The sequence below is a fragment of the Cryptomeria japonica genome, chromosome 3, assembly GCF_030272615.1.
Source record: "Cryptomeria japonica chromosome 3, Sugi_1.0, whole genome shotgun sequence".
Taxonomy (NCBI): Eukaryota; Viridiplantae; Streptophyta; class Pinopsida; order Cupressales; family Cupressaceae; genus Cryptomeria; species Cryptomeria japonica.
In genome coordinates, this window is record NC_081407.1 from 514,876,041 (window position 1) to 514,901,477 (window position 25,437).

Consider the following 25,437-nt stretch of genomic DNA (forward strand, 5'->3'; position numbering starts at 1 on the left):
CAAACGGTTTTACACATAAGCTGTACAGAGCATCAAGCTCCCCTGCCTATCAGAAAATACCAAAAAACATTCAGAAAAATGTCCTGAAGAAAATATAAAAACATTCAAAAAAGTAAAGAAAAATCATGCATCCAAACGGTGAACAACTACTCCGGTGGCACCTTGGGTAAGAACGATGGTGAAAACCTGGCAAACAGGCGCCACTCGTAAAGGCTATGGCTCCATTATCTTTCAGACTTGTGGCGATCACATCTACTTCATACATCCATCCATCCATCCATCAACCATGGCTTGTTATTCCTCTGCAATTATGATAGTACTCCATACATCTTGCATCCCGCTTTTTCATAGTCATGTCTAAAACTGGGGGCAATGCCTTTAACCTATTGATGGAAGTGGATTCTACATTGTCTTATGATTCATTAAGTTCTTCATTCAAACAATCATCAAAAATCCAAAAACATTCAAAAATATCTCACAAAAATACCAAAAACATTCAAAACAATTCAAAATCCAAAAACATCGACAAAACCATTGAAAAATCACACAAAAACATGGCAACACCTTGTACATACTCATCCATGCAGATACCAAAACAAACATTGCGACAAACTACTCACACAATGACCATTTACCAAACAACCACACAATCCACATCAACAATCCAAAACTGTCTTTAAAACAAGGATGCATCCTTCCTTACCAAAACAAAGACAAGATGACGTTTTCTTTGACAAGAAAATTCTGTTAGGCTGTCAAATACTTGGTTGATTTGTGAGTAATTCATTTGTTTATCTGTATCGGGATCTTTCAGCATTGTTTTGTATCGTTTGCGCATTATTTCCGATGAAGTTCTGGGGCATGTACTAATGGTGTCTATGTGGGAAGTTCACTAAGCTATATGATCATAGGCAAAAACACAGTCATAGATCACTACGGCTTGCTGACTACAGCGTATACCTCGACCATATGAGCATGAACCATTACCAAGGATCCATATTCTTTATTCTTTATGTATATATTGTTTGTTTGCAGGTACAATTCTCTTTCTTTGGTTCCTCCTACCTCATCCAAACTAGATAAAGGTTTTATTTCTTAGTACGGTATGCACTTGTCTCAGGATATGATCAGCCTAAGATCAAGGAGGACGATCCAAGTCATGCATGAACGAAGATAATCCTTGTCTATTCCGCAAGCAATACTCAGGTCAACTTGATCCATTATATCAAGTTGCTTGTATTAACTTGCTATATCAAAATCCATGTAAGAAATACTCTGGTCATCTTGAATCTTTATGTCAAGTTGCTTGTATTTTCTTCCAACATTTTAAAGCTCAATGATGAAAAATAAAGCACCATGGATCGTCATTCCATCTCATCTGTATATATTGCATTTCGTTGCATTCCACCCATCCATACATTCATAATAGCTGCATATCATGCATACATAGTCATACTAATGCATACTCTATTTTCCTCTTCTTCCATAGGAATGAGTCATAAGTCCTCCATATCTTCTATCTAACATCGAATCCCCCCTCACCCTCCCTATCTTGATCATCAACATCATCCTAATCCCTTCATCACTTCCCATCCTCACTCATCCACAAAATTAAGCCAGTTACTCTGTCTACACAGATACATCGACTCCCACACACCTAGACTATCAACAGATACTCTGATCAAGTATCTTCGGGTCTCAACAGGTAATCGATTATGGTAATCCTAGACTACATCAGGCATTTATCATAATGACCTAGTCTCAACGGGGCTGCCATGATTCCCCACAATCATCCATCACACGCACACACTATCAATTGATCAACCAATCAAACACAATCCAATGGACAATTACATCAATTGTCTACGTCTCAACGAGTATTTTGCTTCATATACCTTGACTTCATCAGGCAATTACATCAATTGTCTAAGTCACATCAGGTCACTTTGATTCACTTACTCAGACTTTATCATGTCCAAGCGACCAACTGACATCAACTGTCACGCTTTGACTTGACCGGGGCAATTAAACCGATTGCACCAGATTGTCCAACCAATTTTGATCAATTGTATAGCATCAATCAAAACCCCACACTACATCTGCTATGTATCTCTTGCATGACCTCAGGGTACTCGCTGGCTTGTTGTTTCTTCATATTCACTCCATTTTCTCCCATTCTTTCATCATTAGTTCTAATTTCTTCTATTCTACCTCCCCTCCACTTTTCATTCTTTTTCGAGAGATCGCCCGATTTAAAAAAAAAAAAAAAAAAAAAAACATTCGGCTCATCTCTCGAGGGGGCATACCACCCATTAAATTTACATTTTATGGGGCATTTCTTCACACCTATTTTTCTTTCTTTGAAACGACGCGATAAACCGCACCGTCTCAAAGAGGGGCAAATGTAGTCACATAAATCTGTCCACTTAATTAAATGAATACTTAGTATTTATTTGATTATTTAACCATCAATTAATAATTAATTAAATTAATATTTAATTAATTCATCTTAACCCTATTCTCCTATTAATTAAATAAATTATTCAATTTATTTGATTTAATTCACTTAACCAAATTCAGACCATTAATTAAATAAATAAATCATATTTATTTAATTAAATCTTCTCTCACATTTAAATAAATTAATATTTATTTAAAACCCCCAAAATCCCACCTCTCACATTTAAATAAATAAATCATTTATTTAAAATCACCTTTATCCTCCACCCACTTGCATTTTCCTACAAATACAAGTTGCACAATTATTTTAAATAAATAATTTATTTAAATCACCTTTATCCTCCACCCACTTGTATTTTCCTACAAAAGCAAGTTGCACAACTATTTTAAATAAATTATTTATTTAAAATCCTATTTATCCTCACCCACTTGAAACCTTTAATGGTTTCCCTTAAAGTATTCAAACTTGATGGCTTTAAAGTCTTCAAACTTGATGGCTTCCTTCTATAGTCTTCTTAAGACTTTAATGGTTTTCCTTAAAGTCTTCAAGCCTTTAATGGTTTCCCTCAAAGTCTTCAAGCATTTTAATGCTTTATCTTCATTTTCTCATTTAAATAAATTAATATTTATTTAAATATTTATCCAAATTCAACTTACACCATTTAATTGAAATAAATGATTTTATTTTAATTGAAAATACCAAAATTTCTCCCACTTGCATTTTCCTACAAAATCCACTTGTATGCCTAAACCCCTTCTAGATTCTTCTAAACCCTTCCTAATTAGCCTAAATCCATCCCTTAAATATTGTCACATTCCTAAGCAAATTGGAGTCACTTCTCAAAGACTCCAAAGTCTTTGAAAAGCAATTAATGCTTTGTGTGTTCAACAAATTAACCCTCAAAGTCTTGGATAACCTTTGAAAGCTTCCAACCTTCAACCACTAAATGGCTCAAAGTCTTTGATAACCATTGAAGGCTTTCAACCTTCAACCACTTAATCCCCAAAGTCTCCAATAACCATTAATGGTTAATTCAACCCTCCCACATGGTTAAAACATTTGTTTTGACTCAACCTCTACCCAACCCAAAGGTCTCATCAGGCCATTAATGCTTTGACCATGATTATCTCTTAAACATTTGCACAAAGGTTTATCCTTGGATTAACTCTTAATCCAATGGGTAATCTTAATTTAGACTTGACCCTTACCTTCTAGATAACCATGATGTCTTCTCAGGCCTTTAATGCCTCCAACCTCTTCTCTCAACCCAATCCTATGTTGACACTTGTCACCATTTTATTGGTGCCAATTGTGCACATGGATCCCCAACTTTCAAACTTGGCCCTTGATTAAACCATTCAATCTTAACCCTTCATTTCCCTATTTCTTCTATAAATAGAACCCTTCTCCTCAACCAAAAGGAGAAGCATTTTAGAGTATTGTTGTTATACTGGCATTAGCATAGAGCTTTTTCATAGCATCACTATCTACTCTTGCATAGTATTTGCTTATCATATTCAACCATCTTGAATCTCCATATGGCATCCATGGCTAGTGCTAAAAGCTGAGAGCTACACTCATTTGGGACTTGGAGAGGAGAGGAACAAGGGAGGAGCAACTATGAGCATCTTGATTAGCTATTTCATTCTATGTTTATATGCTTTCTATTTCATGCTTAATATCTCTCTTGATATGCCTGTTTAGGATAATCTTTTGTTGCTAACACTAACGTTTGTTTCTTGTGCTCTTGTGTGTGTTGCCATCAAACAGATTTTCTAATCCTTTTTGCAGAGCATCAGATAGTATTCAGGTAAGGTGTCAAATCTCCCATCTTTTGGCGCCTCGAGGAGGTTCTCACCATTAGATACATCCTTTATTTTTGCTTTTTCCCAATCTAATGTTGCCAATAAATGGTTTTTCAGCATTAGACTTGATATCGTTTTCTTTATTTTCACTTTTGCGACTAGGAGATTTGACACCCATTTGACTTGAAGATACGTTAGCGGAATCCCTGGTGAAAGTTGTTGCGGGTTTGATTTCATTAAGATATAAGGATATGGCATGGTCATTAGGAAAGGTATCAATGGCAGTATGTCCTTCATTTTCCCAGTCCATAGGTTCAGGATAGCTTATGGATAAAGGATCTTTATGTTGAATAGTTTCAAAGATATTAGGGGTCATGATAGAGATGTCAGAGCTTTCAGTATGTATTTCAATGTCTAGAATGATACTCTCGTCATAATGATCTAGTGCAAGAAGCTCATGATCGTCCTCGGTTAAGTCCATGTCAGCTGAATGTGATTCGGATTCAAGTGGTCTAGTTCCTAACTTTTGTCCTGCATACGCGTGAACTACATCGACTCCTATATCTGCTTCTTCATCCCTCTCGATTTCAAGTTGCTCTTGTTTGTTTTTCCATGATAGCAAATATTCTCCGTTCCCCCGATCTTTTAGTTGCATTTGTTTTTCCATGTTTGACAAAATTGATGCAAATGATTGTTCCTTGGATTGTATGCTTGAAGGTGTTGCCTCTCTGTTATGTGAAACCATGACCTCTTGAGTTGATTTTAGATTATTACAACACTGCATTGGATTTGAGTATGTTGATATTGTGATTTCCTTCCCATTATAGGGAAATTTCAGGCACTGATGACATTTTGATGTAATAGCTTGTATATCCTATATCCAAGGTCTTCCCAAGAGTATGTTGTATGGTAGGTCCAAGTCTAGAACTTGGCATGCTATGTCTTTTTGTAAAGGTCCCACTCTGAGGGGTAATACCACAATTCCTTTAGAGTGATGTTCTTCTCTACCATATGCTTTGAATGTGATCTTTTTCAGGGGATCAACTGCATGTCCAGAATAACCCAAAGCACAGACAAGAATCAAAGAGCAAATGTTCAAGCCAACTCCTCCATCTATTAATACATGTTTAACAAGCATTCTGTGAATGAGGACTTCAATTTGCAAGGAAGCGTTATGGGATGCTGTAATGAATTAATGCTTGGATATGAAGGAGATGAGCTTTGAATAGGATCCTCTGAAATAGGCTTGATGGGTATATTGTTTGGTGAGGATGTTATGGAAGATTCTTGCAAGCTTTCAGGAGGTGTAGGAATAAATGCCTTTGGAGAGTCAATTTGCTTATGAGGTGATGATCCTTTGCTAGACATAGGTGGGTGATTTTGATCTTTCTCAGCCAAATCCTTTAGGGATATCTTTAAGAATTGTATAAAAGAGCCACCTTTCTTTTGAGATGTATTTGAATCCTTGTGAGGTTTTAACATAGTTGGATTTTGATTTTGAAATTGTTTGATTGCTCTGATATGTTGTTTTGTCATGTATTCTTCTTGTGTTTTGCCTTGGTATGTCATGTTGATATGATTTTCAACTATTGCAAATGTTTCCGTTTCCGTTTCAGGGGTTCGATTGTCCAAAAGTTGTTTTGATAAGTGATCAACTGTCAAGGTAAATATGATAGTGCGATATGACATGAAAAGATGGTTCAAGTGTTTAAAGGTTTGTAAGTTTTTTGATCTTCGACTTTGGAGTGCAATGATGGTGATTTGATAAGAACCAAGTCTAGTAGGAACGATATATCCTATGATGTGGGACAAGATTAACCTGACCAAATGTTTCAGTTTCGTGATAAAGGATGATAGATCCTGATGAGAAACTATATTTGAGTGATTAGTTTACCAAAGAGGGTGATAATGCACTTTGAGATGTTTAGATCTTGAAATTGTTGGGGGTGAGCACTTGAAAATCTTAAGGTGTTTATGTTCTAAAGTCTGATTTCAACGGATGATAACTTGACCAAGTAGACCAAGGAGATAATCCAAGAACAAAGTGATAGATAACAAATGTTTATGATTACTGCAAATTGATCAAGCAAAATGATAGACCTGAAAAAGTCATGCAGGACATAGCTCTGGACTGATAAAAATAGAGACTCGTATGACAGATTATAACCCCAAACAACAAGAGATATAAGACCAAATGACAAATAAAAAATTTCATGCAAATTGTATATGGTGAAAATGGATAGCAATAAACAACAATATTGAAAGACTAAAATGGATTCAACCACTAAACCCTAGCCTAACAATGAACAAAGATCGACCATAACATATGAAGATAACCTAAGACAATGCAAAATAACTCAAAATCACAAAGATTATACCATCACATGTCCACTAGGGTTTTGATCTCCATTCTTCCTATCTCCATTGATCTTGTTTGATATGCTTGCTCTCAGATTTTTGTATGCACAAGAGCTCAATAAAGAACGGAATGTGGTTGCAAGTAGAATTGTAGTGTAGCCAAGTCCTCCAAAATCAGTCATTAGGCATTAGCATGTGTCATTAGGGTTTGACAATGAAGAAAGCATCTCCTTAAATAGAAGACACAATAAGAAATGGAGGGTTAAGATTGAGAGGTGTAAAAAGGAGGTCGGCTAGGATTAGAGGGTAGGTATAAGAAATACCAAAATAATGAAAGGGGTAGGTAGTGTAGGAATTAAGAGATGAATGACATGTGTCATGTGTAGAAAAAGATAATGAACTAATTAAATAAATAAAGATTTATTTAATTAATAGAAGAAGTAGGACAATTAAATAAATAAAATATTTATTTGATTTAGGAAAGGGGTAATTTAAATAAATAAATGTATTTATTTAAATGAGAAATAAGGCTAGAAGAGGATAAATGAATTAATTAAATAAATAAAGATTTATTTAATTAATAGAAGAATTAGGCTTAGATAATTAAATAAATAAAATATTTATTTAATTAGACATGACAATTTTGAGTGTCTACATTTTGCCCCTCTTTGAGACAATGCGGCTTGTCGCGTTGTTTCAAAGAAGATAAGATGAACTGATACAGAGTTGCCCCAGAATATGGAATTATATGCCCCCTCGAGAGATTGGATGAAAATGTCTGAAAAGATTGCAGACAATCTCTCGATAAGAAAGATGGGATAGAATGGGTTGAGCGAATAGAGTGACAGGGTCACGGACTGAAGAAGACTGACGCGGGAAAATGCAGGCGAGGGCTAGGGTAGGCTATAAGATAGGCCACGGGCAAAAGACATCCTCATTGTCATCCACACCCATAGAAGATCACAGTGCAGAGCGAGAAAGAGCAGCAGCAGTCAGCAGCGATGGCATTCATTCATAGATTCGACCGTGTCCGCCGATTCCAGCGACCAGCCGATGCAGGAGAGCCGGTAAGTACCCGAAAACCTCCTTGTACTTTCACGCATTTCGAGTTTTGTCATAAATGCATGTTTAGGAGCAATAAATGCGCTAGAAATAGGATAGTTTAAAAGTGCAAAAACGCGCAACCGCGTCTGTGTCAGCGCCAGGCGCGTCTGTGTCCAACAGGTGCGTCTGTGTCGGGTCCAGGCGCGTCTGTGCCTGGAACCGCGTTTGTGTTGATTACGGACGCGTTTGTGAAATGTAGCAGCGTCTGTGCTTTTTAGTAGCGTTTATGTCATGTAGGGACGTCTGTGTTCCCTGGTCGCGTTTGTGTCTGGCATAGGCACGTTTGTGTTCAGAAAGCGCGTCTGTGTTGCAGAAGCGCGTTTGTGCAGTCTGTAAGCGCGTTTATGAGTTAAAAGCGCGTGTGTGTTGTAAAAGTGATTTTGTGTGTTTAAATGCATGGTTTTAGTCTTGTAGGTCAAATCGGCAGTCCTGTGATGAACATACGCTGTCGATTGGATAAGCTGCTGAGAGGATACACTCAAGCAGGTCCTCTAGGAAGATTAGGATAAATCAAGGCACTTTGTGATGAACAGGGAGCACCAAGATAGGCAGCACTTTGTGATGAACAGGGAGTGCGAATGTGAGTGACACTTTGTGATGAACAGGGAATGTCACACACGTAGTACTTTGTGATGAACAGTGAGTACTACTAGGATAAATAGCAACACTTTGTGATGAACAGTGAGTGTCACTAGGATAGATAACCAGATGCATTTAGGTAGCAAGTAGCATTTTGTGATAAACAGTGAATGCCACGATAACTGACATGATTGATTGTGTGACTGCAGGAGTATTTGCCGATGTTAGAGTCACGGGAGAGATTCCCATCGACTCAGAGACTGCGACCAGAGTTGTCTATTCAGGACATGATTTCCATTGAGGAGATGGGTCTTACACATATGCTCTATGTGCCCGAGTTTCGGGCAAACATGGGGTTGCTGACTGCGTTGGCCGAGAGATGGCACTCAGAGACATGCACGTTTCACCTGCCGATGGGTGAGATGACAGTGACATTGGAGGATGTATATAGGATTCTGCATGTGCCCATTGATGGAGAGTTGATTCCCTACGACCGTGACGGTGACAGGGAGGCATTGAGATGAGTTTTTCAGGATCCTGAGTTGGAGATGCGAGCAGGTCATGTAGCCTGGGACACCATGACTGCCACAGGATTAGCATTGCCGGCAGTTGTTGGAGGAGTCATCAGTGGATATTTGTGTCCAGACAGGGCCACACGAGGATTGGCAGTGGGCTGGGGAGGGTCCTTGAAGACGCTGATGGCAGAGCACACTAGGTATGCATGGGGGCCATGTGTCCTAGCACATTTGTATTATGAGCTGCATCAGTTTGTGTACCACGGGTCAGTGGGATTGGGCTGCGGGGTGACACTACTACAGGTGTGGGCCTATGAGCACCTTCCCGTCACATGGCCGATTCACTTCAGAGGCAGAGGATAGGGACAGAGTTTCGTGCACCTGTATGCCATGATTACATCCCAGCCTCGGATTGGGAGATTGGAGCACTGGAGGAGAGTTATTGATGATATTGACATGGTGATCTGGAGGCCGTACCTGGGGTGCGAGGAGTGGGAGGACGATGCATTGGAGCTGCCCTACACCTTCCGGAGTAGGTACCTGATTGGGCGGACGCCCTATATATTAGAGAGACAGCTGGTGGACAGGGTATGCAGGCAGTATGGCAGGATCCAGAGGATGCCGCGAGGCTCGGGCATGTATGCCCGTACGGTCAGAGATCAGGTGCAGTTTGGCCCACTGCTATCATATGATCAGGCAGTTATGCAGTTAGCGGAGATGATGCCGATGCCATGGGACATGTGGCCAGAGGTAGATGATGCAGGGATGGACGCCGAGTACTCTGCGTATTAGGCAGAGCATCCATATCCCAGATTGACAGATCCGGCAGAGCCACTGGATGGAGAGGGTGGAGGAGAGGATGATGATGGAGGAGGGGATGGAGGTAGGGGCCGGCGGAGGCGGAGGGGAGTGGTGGGAGAGAGACGGGTAGCACCTCGGAGGGAGGGAGGATAGGAGAGAGCAGCTCCAGTGGTGAGAGGACAGGGTGGACTGCCGCTACAGGTGCCAGCAGCACAGGGTCCCCGAGAGGGACAGAGACAGGTGCAGCCAGAGGGACAGAGACAGGTACAGCCACAGGTACCTATACAGGCACAGGGACAGGCACCTGTAGAGGAGGAGCCACAGGCAGAGGCAGAGAGCGGAGACTTTGAGGAGGATGAGGTGGTGAGGCTACGGGAGATCTGCCAGGGCCAGGCAGATGAGATTGAGGATTTGGTTCGAGAGAGGAACCACCTCAGGATCAGGGTCCGAGACACAAAGCGAGAGAGGGATCAGGCCATCCAGCGATACACAGAGGCCGAGACAGCTCTGAGGGCAGGGAGGCGGGCAGCAGAGGATGCAGGGGCAGGCTACGCATATGTTTTGCGAGCCGGAGAGGAGATCGCCTACTGGAGGGATCTATACTATGCAGCCGTGCCAGCAGATCAGCGGGCTAGGAGCTTCTAGAGATCGTCGCGCACAACGACGGCTACGGGAGGGAGTCGCAGGAGACAGGCATCCAGCGGTGGAGTCATGGGGCCTCCACCACCACCAGAGAGACAGGGGGATCCAGGGGCAGGGCCATCTACAGCTCAGACTCCGTCGAGGCGAGGCGGCTCCGAGGGAGGGAGTTCCTCATAGCTATAGTGGGCTCCCATTGTATCAGTATATGTACCATTGTTGTATTGTAGACACCTGCGGGTGATTCTTTTGTAGCCATATGATTCTTTTGACATCATTGTATCATGACACTTTTGATTATATATGAGATGATTCATTTTGCGGCAGCTATATGCATGTGTACCTTATGTGATGAGATGTTCTTATGTGATGCATGTTTTATGATATGGATGCTTATATGATGCAATGCCATATTTTTGTTCTTTTATGTTGTATATGTGATGTATGATGCAAATGTGAATGTATGTAATGCAAATGAATATGATAATGCAAATGATTATTTACTTAATGAAAAATGCGAGATGTGCTAACATGAGTTGTATGCAGGATGTGATGCAATTGTGATATCTATATGTATGTATGAAATGCTTATATGTGGTGATGCAGGTGCAATGATATGAAATGCAAATGTTTTTGGTGTGTCATTATACTCAGTCATGTGATAGCGGGCTACATGGACTCAAGAAGGACGATGGAAGTCAATCAAGAAAGGGGGATGGAAGACAGAAGATATGAACGTGAAAGAGCTTCTTGTGCGTTATCATCATTGAGCTTTATTATGGCAGAATAGGTTATGACAATCGAGGCATATGTTCGACCCAGAAAGTCATTGTACCTGTTTGCATGGAGATAAGACAGTCACAAACAAGGAATGCCCCAGTTCATACTAGACTTACAGTGTCCTCATATCCTTGGACAAGTCATAGCATTACTAAAAGACAATCCACAGACAGCAAATGCAAATAGGTGACGATACCCCATCCTCGCCTTTCTAGTCAAAGACATCTTGGAGATAGAATCTCTAGTCAAAGACATCCTGGAAAAGCTAAAAGACATGTCACCAAAAAGATAAAATCAAAAGAAAACCAAGACTCGACACCAACATCCACTGTAGTCCTCAAGTTTAGTGTCTCTTGTCACTTGTATAAGTCTTATTCGATTGTGGTCACAATGTTCACTTTCACAAAAAGGATAGATAGCACTGAACCATATGTTGTCCGAATCTGTTAAAAGATTTGATTTTGTTGAAGCTCATTGTTGTTGCTGTGTCTCATTTGAAACTGACTGAATCCATGAAACTGATACTTTATTGTGGAGAAGATGAAACTTTATTGCGGATCTGGCGATGCAAATGTTGCTTTATTGCGGATTGTGCGCGGATAGACTTGAAGGAAGCTGGAAGAAACTGTACTCCTCGAAACATGTGATGTTCTCAGTTCCACACCCATCACTAGACGTAGGATTTTGCCTTAGCCACAGATAGGATCTGATTTATTATGGATAGGGAGTGAAAAGGGAGGGTTATGGATGGCTAACCAATCTTAGGTAGATCAATAACAAGCCATGATGGGAATGGGTAAGTTTATTGTGAACGAATAGGTTGTGAGTGTGTGCAAAGTGAAAGGATGAAAGTGAATCCTGAAGGAGGGAGGAGCAAAGTCCCTACGCATGGCGCTGGTGACCCAGTTTTCACCATGGTACTTGCCGAGGGCGCCACCGAAGTGGTTTTCACCGTTGGACGAAATTATTTCTCTTTACTTTTTTTGGATTTTTCAATTTTTTTGTTGTCACAAGGCGCCTGTTTGCCAGGTTTTCACCAAGTAACGATTGTTTTTTTGTTTTATAATTTTTTTTGTATTTTTTGCAATTTTTGATTTTTTTTGTTTTTTTTTTGCATTAGGATGTTCCAGAGAGCTTATGTGTAGAACCTGCGAAGATGCATGCTGTTGATAGGATCCTCCAAGGGTTCACCTTCTGTAGTTGAGAGCTGATATGCCCCAGATCCATATACTGCTGTGATGATGTAAGGACCAAGCCAATTGGGTTCAAATTTACCCTTCTTTTCTCTATCTTGCTGATTCTTGGGGTTCTCTCTGAGGACTAAGTCACCTACCTCAAATGTGCGAGGCTTGACCTTGTGATTGTAACTGCGACTCATTCGTTGTTGGTAAGCCTTGAGATGATTAAAAGCAGTGTGTCGTCATTCCTCCAGCAGTTCTAGTTCTTGTAAGCGAGAGACCCTGTAGTCTTCATTGTTGATTATGTTTCTCAAGGAGACCCGTAAAGAAGGTAACTCGACCTCAATAGGCAAGATGGCTTCAGCACCATAGACAAGTGAGTAGGGTGTAGCTCCTGTAGGTGTGCGGACACTGGTACGATAGGCCCAAAGTGCGGGATTGAGTTGGACATGCCAGTTACGGCCAGCGTCGTCGACTGTCTTTTTAAGTATTTTGAGAATTGTTTTGTTAGACGCCTCAGCTTGGCCATTACCTTGGGGGTAGTATGGTGTGGAGAAACGATGAAAGATATGGAAGCGCTCACAGAGTTCACGAACATCCTGGTTCTTGAAAGGACGCCCGTTGTCGGTGATAATGGAAGTAGGAATCCCGTATCGGCAAATGATGTAGTTCAGGATGAAAGTAGCGATTTGTTTCCCAGTAACTTGCGTGAGAGGCACGGCTTCAATCCACTTTGTGAAATACTCTGTGGCTGTGATAATGAATTTATGTCCATTGGAAGAAGGAGGGTGAATCTTGCCTATTAGATCGAGTCCCCACTGACAAAAGGGCCAAGGAGATGCAAGTGGCTGTAATTCTTGCGCTGGTGCATGTATGAGGTCTCCATGAATTTGACACTGCTTACACTTCTTGACAAACTGATATGCATCTTTTTCCATAGTAGGCCAGTAGTATCCAGTCCTGATGAGTTTCTTGGCCAAGGTAGGACCACTAGTATGCGGACCACATATCCCTTCGTGTACTTCTCGTAACGCAATCTGAGCTTCGTCACTCTCTAAACATCTAAGGAGGGTGCCATCTAGACCTCGTCGGTATAGGATATCAGCTAGGATAACGTATCGGGAGGATTGGCGAATGAAAGTGCGGCGTTGGTTGTTCGATAAATCGGGAGGTAAGATGTTGTCGCGAAGGTATGTGAATATGGAACCATATAACTGGGATTCAGGACCAACAACACATATCATTTCCGTAGGAGTGATCTCATATGACGGAATCGGCAAGTTGTCAACCAGGAACTCATAGCGAGTCTCATTTTGCGGTAGATCAATGAGCGAAGCAATTGTAGCCATGGCATCAATAGCACGGTTCTGTTCTCTTGGTATCTGCTCAAACTCTATCTTTGCAAAGTGCTGTTTCAGATCATCTACCAGTTGTTTGTAAGGCATTAGCTTTTCATCTTTTGTTTGATAATCATCAGTTGCTTGACGGATGACAAGTTGAGAATCGCCAAAAACACGAAGTTCCTGGATCTTCCACTGAACTGCAATTCTTAGCCCCGTTGTTAATGCCTCGTATTCCGCTATATTGTTGGTGCAAGGAAATGATAAGCGGTATGAATTTGGTATAGAATCGCCTTGGGGAGTTATAAAGAGTATACCCGCTCCTGCCCCGTGCTGTGTGTATGAGCCATCAAAGTATAGTTGCCATGGCTTTGCAGGTGATATTGTTAGAATGGACTCATCTGGAAATTCTGACTGTAGAGGAACATCATCTATCATGGGAGCATCTGCCAATTGATCTGCGATGGCTTGTCCTTTTATGGCTTTTCTGTCCACGTATTCGATGTCGAATTCACTCAAAATCATTACCCACTTGGCCAGCCGCCCAGTAAGTGTAGCTTTGTTGAGAAGATATTTTAGTGGATCAATTCTGGCAATCAACTTGGTCTTGTGAGTAAGCATGTAATGTCGTAATTTTTGTGAAGCGAAGACCACAGCGAGACATGCACGCTCAATTGGTGTGTAGTTTAGCTCATATCCCACCAATGTGCGACTGATATAGTAGACTGCTTTTTCCTTGCCGTCAGGTATTTGTTGTGCTAGGAGTGCCCCCAGTGCTGTTGGAGTAGCTGATATGTAAAGTAGCAATGGTTGATCTTGAATTGGTGGCATCAAAACTGGCGGGTTCAAAAGATAGTCTTTAAGTGCCTGAAAAGCCTGTTGACAGTTCTCATCCCATTTGAACTTGATGTTTTTGTGTAGCAGGTGCTGGAAAGGATTGCACTTATCTGCAAGTTGTGCTATGAATCTTCGTATGGACTGGAGTCTCCCTTGTAAAGACTGAAGTTGACTGATATTCTTGGGTGGCGGCATGTCCAAGATAGCCTTGACCTTCGCTGGATCAGCTTCTATTCCTCTTTTAGACACAATGAATCCTAGGAGCTTCCCGGAGGTTACTCCAAAGACACATTTCTTTGGGTTTAATCTTACCTTGTATTTTTCCAGCCTATCAAAAGCGACTGAAAGTATGTCCAAGTGTGTATTTCTGTCTATTGATTTAACCAAAAGGTCGTCAACATAATCTTCCACCGTTATATGCATGAGATCATGGAAGATAGTAGTCATAGCTCGTTGATACGTGGCACCTGCATTTTTCAGCCCAAAGGGCATGACATTCCAGCAGAAGGTTCCCCATGGACAAGTGAATGATGTTTTATGTTGGTCTTCAGGTGCAATCCTGATCTGATTATATCCAGAGAATCCGTCCATTAAAGATAACATCTCATGGCCTGCTGTGAGATCAACAATTAAATCAATGTTTGGTAATGGGAAATCGTCCTTCGGACAAGCCTTGTTGATATCCCTGAAGTCTGTACATATTCGGATGCTGCGATCTGGTTTGCTGACAGGTACTAAGTTGGAAATCCATTCAGGATAATCAATTGGGCGTATGAATCCAACATCTAGTAATTTCTCCAGTTCTGCCTTGACTAATAATGCCACTTGTGGATGCATTTTCCTCAATTTCTGCTTTACTGGTTTTGCCCCCGGTTTGACTGTTAAATGATGCATTACTAAGTCAGGGTCTAGTCCAGGCATATCAGCATAAGACCATGCGAAGTTGACTTGTCGTTCCTTAAAGAAGCTTATGAATTTTGCTCTCTCGGTCTCTGTCAATGATTGAGCCAAAAATATGTTGTGTGGAACCTCTGCTGTACCAATGTTTGTCTTTATAGTCTCCTCTATCAACATGGATGATTTTTCCTCGTATGATGCTGGGAGAATGTCAAGCCTTCCATCTTCGGGCGCCTCAGAGAGGTTTTCACCTTCAGATACGTCCTTTCTTTTTACTTTTTTAGAGTCAGATAGCGCCACAGTGTGGTTTTCACCATAAGACCCTTGTTTTGTTTTTATTTTCACATTTTTGCGACTAGAAGGCCCGACACCCTCACCAAAGTATGCCATGTTATTAAGCTCTATGGCGTATCCTGCTTTATGGTCTCCAAGAGGAAGATCATCATGAATGCCAAGATAATCAACAATAGCTTCGTCATTTTGAAATGTATCAAGCTGTGGTGGTCCATCCTGATCCCAGTCAATGAGTTGGGGGTGAACGAGGGGAAGGTCTTTAGTGTTTTTAGAATCCGCAAGGCTAATAGTGAAGATGTGGTTATATTCAGGTATGTCAAGGTAGTCATCGAGGTCGTCAATGGCACTCTCCTCATCAGTTTCGATCGTGAGTGAGTCCAAATTATCGTCACTAGTAGCACCCTCAGGGACAGGTGTCCTCATCCTATGTGATCCTGACCTAGGGCCTTGAAACGAAGCTTGTGCGGGATCCTTATGGGTCGGTTCTTGACCGACTCTGAATTTCTTGTAAAACTCCTCCTCCTCTGTAGGTTCATCTGGCTCTCTAAATGTCTCATTGAGCTCATAGTCGCTGGAGGATTTGTCTGAACCCCATTCCCACTCATTGGAGTCTGTGGAATAATTATCCTCTTATTGAACTTCAGCCACTTTGACTCTCCATATCTGTTTTGTTCTCTTATTTTGAATCTTGGGATTTAGAAAACCAAGCCCCTTAGAGCGTTCCCTTCTTGTAGTTAGCTCAGGTTGTAAAGGCTCCACGACACCTTCTTTGCGTAGTCCGAGAGGGCTCTTTCCATCATACCTGAATCTCTGCAGAATTTTGAAACCTTTGCCATAGTTCTCACAGGGTATTATAATTTGATCATGTGTATCATCTTCAGCGTCCTTGTATAGCATTTTATATAAATTTTCTTCCTCTAGTTCGCCCCATTTTTGAAAGACAGTAGGATCCCATTTGAGTAGCATGATGGAGATTTGCTTATTAGGATGTGGCCTCCCGTATTCCTTAGGGGAGTTCATGACTTGTCGTAAGAACATTGTTTGATTCAGAGTGTATTCTCCCATGCCTTTGTCTTGAAACTTGGCTCTAAGTTCACCTTGTTTGGATGTCGAGGGATTTAATGATTCAGGATCAATATATGCTGAAGAAGGAGGAGCCTCACGATTGCTAGGAATGATAGTCTCAGTATGTGATCTTAAGTTATTGCAATATATGAAGGGATTTGGATCACCATTGACCGTTACCTCGACTCCATTATGAGGAAATTTTATGCACTGATGATATGTTGATGGGATCGCTCTCATTTCATGAATCCACGGACGTCCTAGCAATATGTTATACGTGAGGTCTAGATCCAGGACTTGACAAACCACGTCCCTTGTGACTGGCCCTATTCTTAGTGGTAAGATGACCGTGCCCTTGGACGAACGCTCTTCATCATCATAAGCCTTAATGGTGATTTGGTTTGTAGCATTCACAACTTTGTCAGAATATCCCAATTGTCTGATGGTGCTCAATGTACAAATATTAAGACCTGCTCCTCCATCTATCAGGACTCGTTTTATTCGGTGTTTATGTATGAAGGCTTCAATGTGTAGAGGTGCATTGTGAGGCTGACTTATGGAGGCGTCATCGGCTTCTGTGAATGTGAGGGAGTGTGGAACAGATAGGTATCCCACCATGGCTTGAAACTGGTCCACGTTCAGATCAGTAGGGACAGCAGTATCTCTCAAGGTTTTGTCAAGGACAGCTTTATGTGCAGGGGATATACGTAAGAGCTCAAGAATAGAGATGAGCGCAGGTGTCTTCCCTAGTTGCTCTACAAGGTCGTACTCAGGCTTAGTTGACAGAAGATTGGTATTCTTAGTAGAGGTACCTGGTAATGTGATCTTACCTCGACGGGTTGTAACATGACATTCAGAGGTAGATGTATATGGTGAAAATGGATAGCAATAAACAACAATATTGAAAGACTAAAATGGATTCAACCACTAAACCCTAGCCTAACAATGAACAAAGATCGACCATAACATATGAAGATAACCTAAGACAATGCAAAATAACTCAAAATCACAAAGATTATACCATCACATGTCCACTAGGGTTTTGATCTCCATTCTTCCTATCTCCATTGATCTTGTTTGATATGCTTGCTCTCAGATTTTTGTATGCACAAGAGCTCAATAAAGAACGGAATGTGGTTGCAAGTAGAATTGTAGTGTAGCCAAGTCCTCCAAAATCAGTCATTAGGCATTAGCATGTGTCATTAGGGTTTGACAATGAAGAAAGCATCTCCTTAAATAGAAGACACAATAAGAAATGGAGGGTTAAGATTGAGAGGTGTAAAAAGGAGGTCGGCTAGGATTAGAGGGTAGGTATAAGAAATACCAAAATAATGAAAGGGGTAGGTAGTGTAGGAATTAAGAGATGAATGACATGTGTCATGTGTAGAAAAAGATAATGAACTAATTAAATAAATAAAGATTTATTTAATTAATAGAAGAAGTAGGACAATTAAATAAATAAAATATTTATTTGATTTAGGAAAGGGGTAATTTAAATAAATAAATGTATTTATTTAAATGAGAAATAAGGCTAGAAGAGGATAAATGAATTAATTAAATAAATAAAGATTTATTTAATTAATAGAAGAATTAGGCTTAGATAATTAAATAAATAAAATATTTATTTAATTAGACATGACAATTTTGAGTGTCTACACAAATAACTCAGTTTCGTATGACATTTTTTTCTGAACCAGATGACAAAAGATTAAATTCATATGACAAATCACCAGACAGTACGACAAAGAACCCGACTAATACGATAGATAACAAAGTAGAGATAAAAATGTTTGTTTGCCGAATTTGGATTAGTAAATTTGATGTTTTGCTTATGTTTTATAGTTTTAGATGTTTGATTTTTCAATTTAGGGATGAATACACAACAAACACATGATGTGATAAGTGACTCCAAGCATGCTAAACCCTAAGGAAGTTGGTTGAGGAGAGAAAAAATTTGCTTGCAAGCTTAGGTACACACCTAATAGCTAATCAGAATATGACTGCTGAGTCTCACGCAATGGATTCTCAATGTCGTATTATCCGACTCCAAATGCTAATGGGGGCATGACATGTCAAGTATCTTGGGAGAGTTACTATCTCTCTTGCACAAAGATTATCACCCTTTCGAAGGTGAATCGGGTAGCTTCTAATTTAACCAGAACTAGTAAGGGATCCGTTTGGTGCGTCGGGGTATAATACTCAATTAAGAGGTCTCCCAGACTTGAAAACCAAGGTTTGCCATACCCAAAGGTACCGAGGAGAGCTATTCCCGAGAACTGCTGTTGACTTGATTTTCATCAAATCACATTTATTTTATAGTGGGTTGGATTACTTGGCATTAGCCGTTCCCACTTAGGTCGTTCCCCTCACACCAACTATAATGGCTTTAAGAGTTATTAACTCCTCGGGAGGGCAGGCCTGCTAAAGAAATGCACTAATGAAAGAAAAATATGAGTTTGGCTTTTTGATCACCTAAGAAAGGTGAGAGCATACTCGTCTATCATCAAAGACACGAAATACATGATTGTTCATTCCTTTAGCAAAATCAAGTATGCCTAAAAAAAACTTTAAGGAATACACAAAGTTTTGTTGAATTATTTTAGGCAACCTGCAAAATAGATCCATTAGTAGTCATTGATGCATTTTGAATTTGGTCTTTGACAAGCGTATCTTCAACAATCGTCCTGTAGAAAAGAGTTAAGTTGCCAAAAATCTCGCAAACAAGTCAGGGTTAGCATTAGTAAAGCTCAGATTAAAAATAGAAACCCCTAAAATGCAGTTTATATTAAAATCCCAGAGGCAGATACTCGTACGACATGATTTAAGAGCTGAAACTATACAAATTTAGATCTCAGACACAAGCCAAAACATGCTCCTACGACACAAAAACAAGCTAATACGAGTAAAGAATTTACCAGCCAAAAAATCGTATGACATGAATTTAGATCTTGTACGATAGGGTAAATGAGCTTGTATGACACATAATTCACCTAATACGAGTCAAAATTAGGTTTCGTCCCAGCCTAAAAGGAAGTTCGTACGAGTTGGAAAATCAACTCGTACGACATTCTGAATCAAGATCCGACAAAGATGAAGTTTTGTTGAAGCTTGAGAGGCCAAAAATGATAATTCTGGCCCCATGGTGGGCGCTAAAATGTCGTGCATGTGAAGTGTACATGTACCTACAAACATAAAACACTTAATAGATCAGTACAAGCATGGTTAATGAATTTAAAGCAAAGAAAGATAAAACCATAGCTAAGCGATCTATCGCCTCCTAGTAAATGCGAGTATGAATTTTGCTCTCAGATCTGGTTATGCAAATTACAGTGACTTGAATACACTTAAATGGAGGATTTAAATGATAATTATGATGCATTTAAGCTAGCAATGATAATGATTAAGCTACATGATAAGCAAATTAAGCTAGATTTAAGCTAAAGTTGATCATGATAACAATGCTAAAATGATAAACTAAGATTGCATATGCCTATATTAACAATGCTTGAATGAAAAATGAGATGGATTCGGGATGGGATCCTTTGAACTCCAAAATGGGGTCTATTTATAGGATTTCCAAGGCCAGGAGTGAGGTGGCAGGAATCAATGGTCAAGATTAAGTCTGAAGATATCAATGGTTAAATTGGAGGAGGTTGACAAAGAGGTTGGATTAAAGGGAATGATGTCATCTCCATGGTGACAAGTGTCAAGAAGCTTCTAGAAGAGGTTGGATGAAAGGGAACATTTTCCATCTCTATGGTGACAAGTGTCAAGAGACTTTTAGAAGAGGTTGGATGAAAGGGAACATTTGCCATCTCTATGGTGACAAGTGTCAAGAGACTTTGCTCATGAGAGAGCAAGTGTCTAAGGAAAGGGGACATGGTGGTTAGGATGTGCAAGCTAGGATGGAGTTAATTAAACCCGAGGTTAGATGGAATGAGTTAGGTTTAGAAGGGGTTAGGTTAGGTGGTTAGAAGTTAGGATAATTTGAATTTAAAAATTCAAATAATAGGAAAAGTCTAATTAATCTCAACAACTCATAAATCGATTTGTTTTAATGAATTAGAAGATTTAGAAGAAATGAATTTGATGGGGGGAATTAATTAATTAAAGGGGATTATGAAAATGAACCTATTAAATAAATCCTTAGATTTATTAATAAGTAGATGAAAGGGGGAATTTAATGAAATTGTTGATGAATTCAATTAAATTGGGGAGGGAGATTAATTAAATAATTGCTTATTTAATTAATTATCTTCAGACCATTTTTAGGTGTATACAATTTTTACATGGAAAATCCTGAAAGGGAAAAACCACGGTGGGAAACCCTACCCACAGTTAGATGCACATGCAGGAAGGCACATTGCCTAGAGCACACTCCGCATTACAATGGAGTCTCACTGACTACAGAGATGTCAATCACCTCAAGATATTTGGACTACAATCCAAAAAGAAGAACTGCCAGTGATAGCATCAAACATGTCAGATTACAGTTTCAGTTAAGCTCAATACCGAAGGTCTAAAACCTCTTACATAAACCCAACTCGATCACCTATGATTTCCCAAATCCTCTACACAAATGATTATTACATTATTCGCTCCTTGCCCATACTACATGATCTACAATGAGATCTTACATATATTTATACCAACCCGGGACCTAACCAATTAGGTCGGCCACACAAATGATAATTCGATAGATCCATTACATAATCTTGAAATAAAATAATAAAGCATGTTGGCCTAAGGCCAAACAAATATCATCCAATCAATAAAACATCCTGGAAGCGCATCCAAGGATCCACCAACACGTTACATGGAAACCAATCCATAACCTAGATAGAATAGAACCTAAATTAGATCCACACACGCCAAAGCAATGACACCAATCAGTTGAGGCACCAACATAATCACCATCAACATCCTGAATCCCCTCTAGAAGCTGCACCAACACCACTTATGCATTACATCAAAGATCTTCAATAAAGATCTACTAGTGAAACCCTTACCAGACCAATAAATCAAGCTTACTAGAACATAAGATAGCATCCTATCATCAGCTCAATACCAACTGACTGAAACATACTTCAAAAGCATATGAACCATCCATACAAACATGTTCCATTAACCAGTTCATACCGGTGGCAATCAACTGATAGTCTTCCCAATATAATCCATCTACGAGAAGCTGATAAACAACCATAACACAACAAGTGTTGACATCAATGACCAAACATCAGTGCAACACATAATCAATTCCATCATATGGCCAACAACAACACCCTTCTTTTGCATGCCAATACCATTGCATCCATCATAGCCACTCCTCTGCATGATTGTGAATCCATTTCCATATCGTTCTACCAATAACTGAACCTGGGGTCTTTCTTCTTGATCTCTATAGATCCAACTAGAGACATCTTATTCTAAGGATTCCTCATTAAAGTTTACCCCATCTAGTGAAGAGAGTGGGAGGTTGATACTAAAGGTTGACTTTTGTTCTACATTGGATTAGTTAATATCTCCCACATGACATTGGTGATGCTAGAAATTTTCCTACACAAAAGGCTTTTGCATAAGTATATTCTTTGCATCCTTTGTCATTTACATGGATCTTGATCTTGGATTCAAGGAAGTAGATGGGGTGGAGGATTTTGATAAATATAGGGGGTTAATGTAAGTTGAGGTGGATGATAAAGAGGCCTCTTGGTTGATAGGAATTTGATTTGTGACAGTGCCTCTTAGGTTGTTGCAAAATTGAAATGGGTCTCGATTACTTGATATGGCAATCTCTACTTCGCTATAAGAAAAATTGAGACACTAGTGATATGTGGAGGGAATGACCTACATAACAAGAATCCATGGTTGGCTGAGGAGCATATTTTATTCAAGATCAAGATCTAAAAATTGGAATACCATTTCTCCAACTATTGGACCAAGTCTTATGGGAAGAGTAATGATTCCTTTGGAAAGATGCTCCATGTCATCACATGCTTTGATATTTATCCACTTAGATGTATCTACACATGCCTCAAAAAATCCTAAATCTTCAACCAATTTCAGTGTATAGATATTAAGGTTAGTGCCACCATCTATCAATACTTGCCTGATCTTATATCTATGGACATAGACTTCCAAATGGAGGGGATTGTTGTGAAAAGGCTTATGTGTAGGCAGATATTTCTTGGTGAATGTAGCATGATGAGTGGTAGAGAGGCATCCAACCACAACATGAAACTCCTCAATATTTATGTCATGGGGCACTAAAGACTCTTGTAAGGCTTTATCTAGGATTGCTTTATGGTTTGGCAATATGCACAAAAGTTTAAATATGGATATTTGTGGGGTATCCCTCTTTAGATGTGTTAAGATGACAAATTTTGAAGGCCCTGTGAGGAGACAATTGATTGCAACACTCAGAAATGTTGGCATTTCAAAAATTTTGTTGGTATAAGGATATTGAGAAGGTTGTTGGAGATTATTGATATAACTGATAAAGGATAATTACTGTCTTAATAATATTATTTTGTCATTGATGTCAAGAAATTGATTTTCTGATTCAGTATGATGTTGCCATATCTTAAGAAGTATGTTTTGATGAGTATAAAGATGTCAGTAAGTGACACAGAATGAATGTGAAAATGAAGGGGAATAATAAGTTATTCAATGGGAAACTCTTATCGAGTTAGACAGTGATGAGATTTTGTTGTTTTGATTGTTTTGATATCCTATATATGTGTACTCATTAACTGAATAAGAATAAGAAAAGATTTCATTTAGTAGATGAATATAGGTTTAATACTGTTCTATGTTACCGAGAAATGAAGCTAGTCGGTAAACCCCAAGGTTATCGATATCGGTTAAAGAAGGCAGAATGTCTACCGAGTGAAGTTCAGTATTAACCGAGTAACAACCGAGCAGTAACAAAACACATTGGATGAATAAAAGCATTATTAAATGAAGGATTCCAATGAGTTGGAGATGTATAGATGATTGGTATGTCGTGCAAGAAGTTTGTTGAGGATCTACGACAATGAAAATACAAGAGTTAGATCTACAGTGCAGATTAAACGGTCATAACCTAGCACAAGTACCAAGGAAGGAATACAAGTTCCAAGGCGAGATAAAACATTTTTCAGATTTAAGGATTCAATGAACCTAGTCAAGTTTGATGATTTGATGGCTAAGATTAATCATGGGAAATGTGATCAAGGAGATTAAGCGGTTAGGAATTGTTTATAAATAAGGAATTGTTGATGAACAATGTATGTGGGCAAATAGAAGAACAGTGATGCTGCTGTAGTGATCACCAAGCACAGAAGATTGAAGATCTGATTGAAGAACAGATTGAGAAGCCCAACAAGAAGCAAGATAAGTCTTATGACAAAATTATTTTGAACACATAGAGTCTGCTTTAGTATTTCAGATGTGAAGTTTTAGATATATTTTATTACTGTTATTTTATTTTTGTAAGTGACTAAAAATCTTAATCGAGTGGACCTAACACTCTTATTTGTAAATCCTCTAGCAAGGTAACATTCTAGTTGAGTGTTTGAAATCCTTTGACAAGGTCACTTCTAACAAAGTGCAAGATTCTAACAGATCTGAGGGAAATCCCTTAACCGGGTCACATCTAGCAATGTGTTATGTAATCTGTAACATGATTGGCTTTTAACCGAGCATACTCTAGAAGGGTATATTTCTTAGTGGGTCCGAAATCCCACAGTGGTTTTTCCCTATTTGGGTTTCCACATTAAATCTGGTGTTAAATGTGTTGTGACGTTTTAAGGTTATCAGTTTATGAGTGTAGATAGGAAATTGGAAATCATCAAAGCAAATCAATATTAATCTAGCTCAATCACGAAAGCTCAAATGCAATGATCAATCCTAAAAACACTCAATAAAGACATGAAAACAAGACATCAATTCAAGATTGAAAACTAAGCAAACCAAATGTAGACTTGGATGTCTCCTTCATGTGGCTCCATTGTCCTTCTTTCTCCTTCAAATATATTTGTTTGTGGCTCTCACCTACTAGTGCATAAGCATGATGTGAAAGCAAGTAGACAAGATTGTAGCGCAAGAATGCTCGAAGCGTGATTGATTCGACCAGGTAGTAGTCTTGATTGAAGAAACTCATCCAATTTATAGACAAATTGGAGAAAAGATTAGATTAGCATGAAAGTGATTCGAATGGAAATTAAAATCAAGAATAGAAAAATTATGACATGTGTATGACAAATTTCTATGCAAGGATTTATGATGATTTATGACAATTTATGACAAATTGCTATGCAAGGATTTATGACAAGATTTTGAAATAGAAATAGACATTTAGGAATTTAGGAGAAATTAGAAAATTAAGTTGGAAATAATGACTTGGAAATTAGGAAATTGATGAAAATTAGGTAAATTAATTAATAATTTCTCATTCATTAATTAATTTACAAAAAAATAGGAGGAATTAATTAGCCAATTAAATAAATATTTAATTGTGAGAAGAAGACCTAGGATAGATAAATAAATCATTTATCCTAAAGAGAAAATGGAGAGAAAATGACAAACAAGGTTAAATGAATGAATCATAAAACCCTAGAAGATAAATTAGAAATGCAAGGACGACAATTAGGTCTTGATGTAAAATTGATTTGATGTCGATTCGATCATGATTTTGAATTGATAAATGATTTGATTGATAAATGCGCCAATTGACGAGGAACAATGACTAATTGATCCAAATTGACATGATTAAGAAGGATGACGATCGATGTCAAATCGATCGCA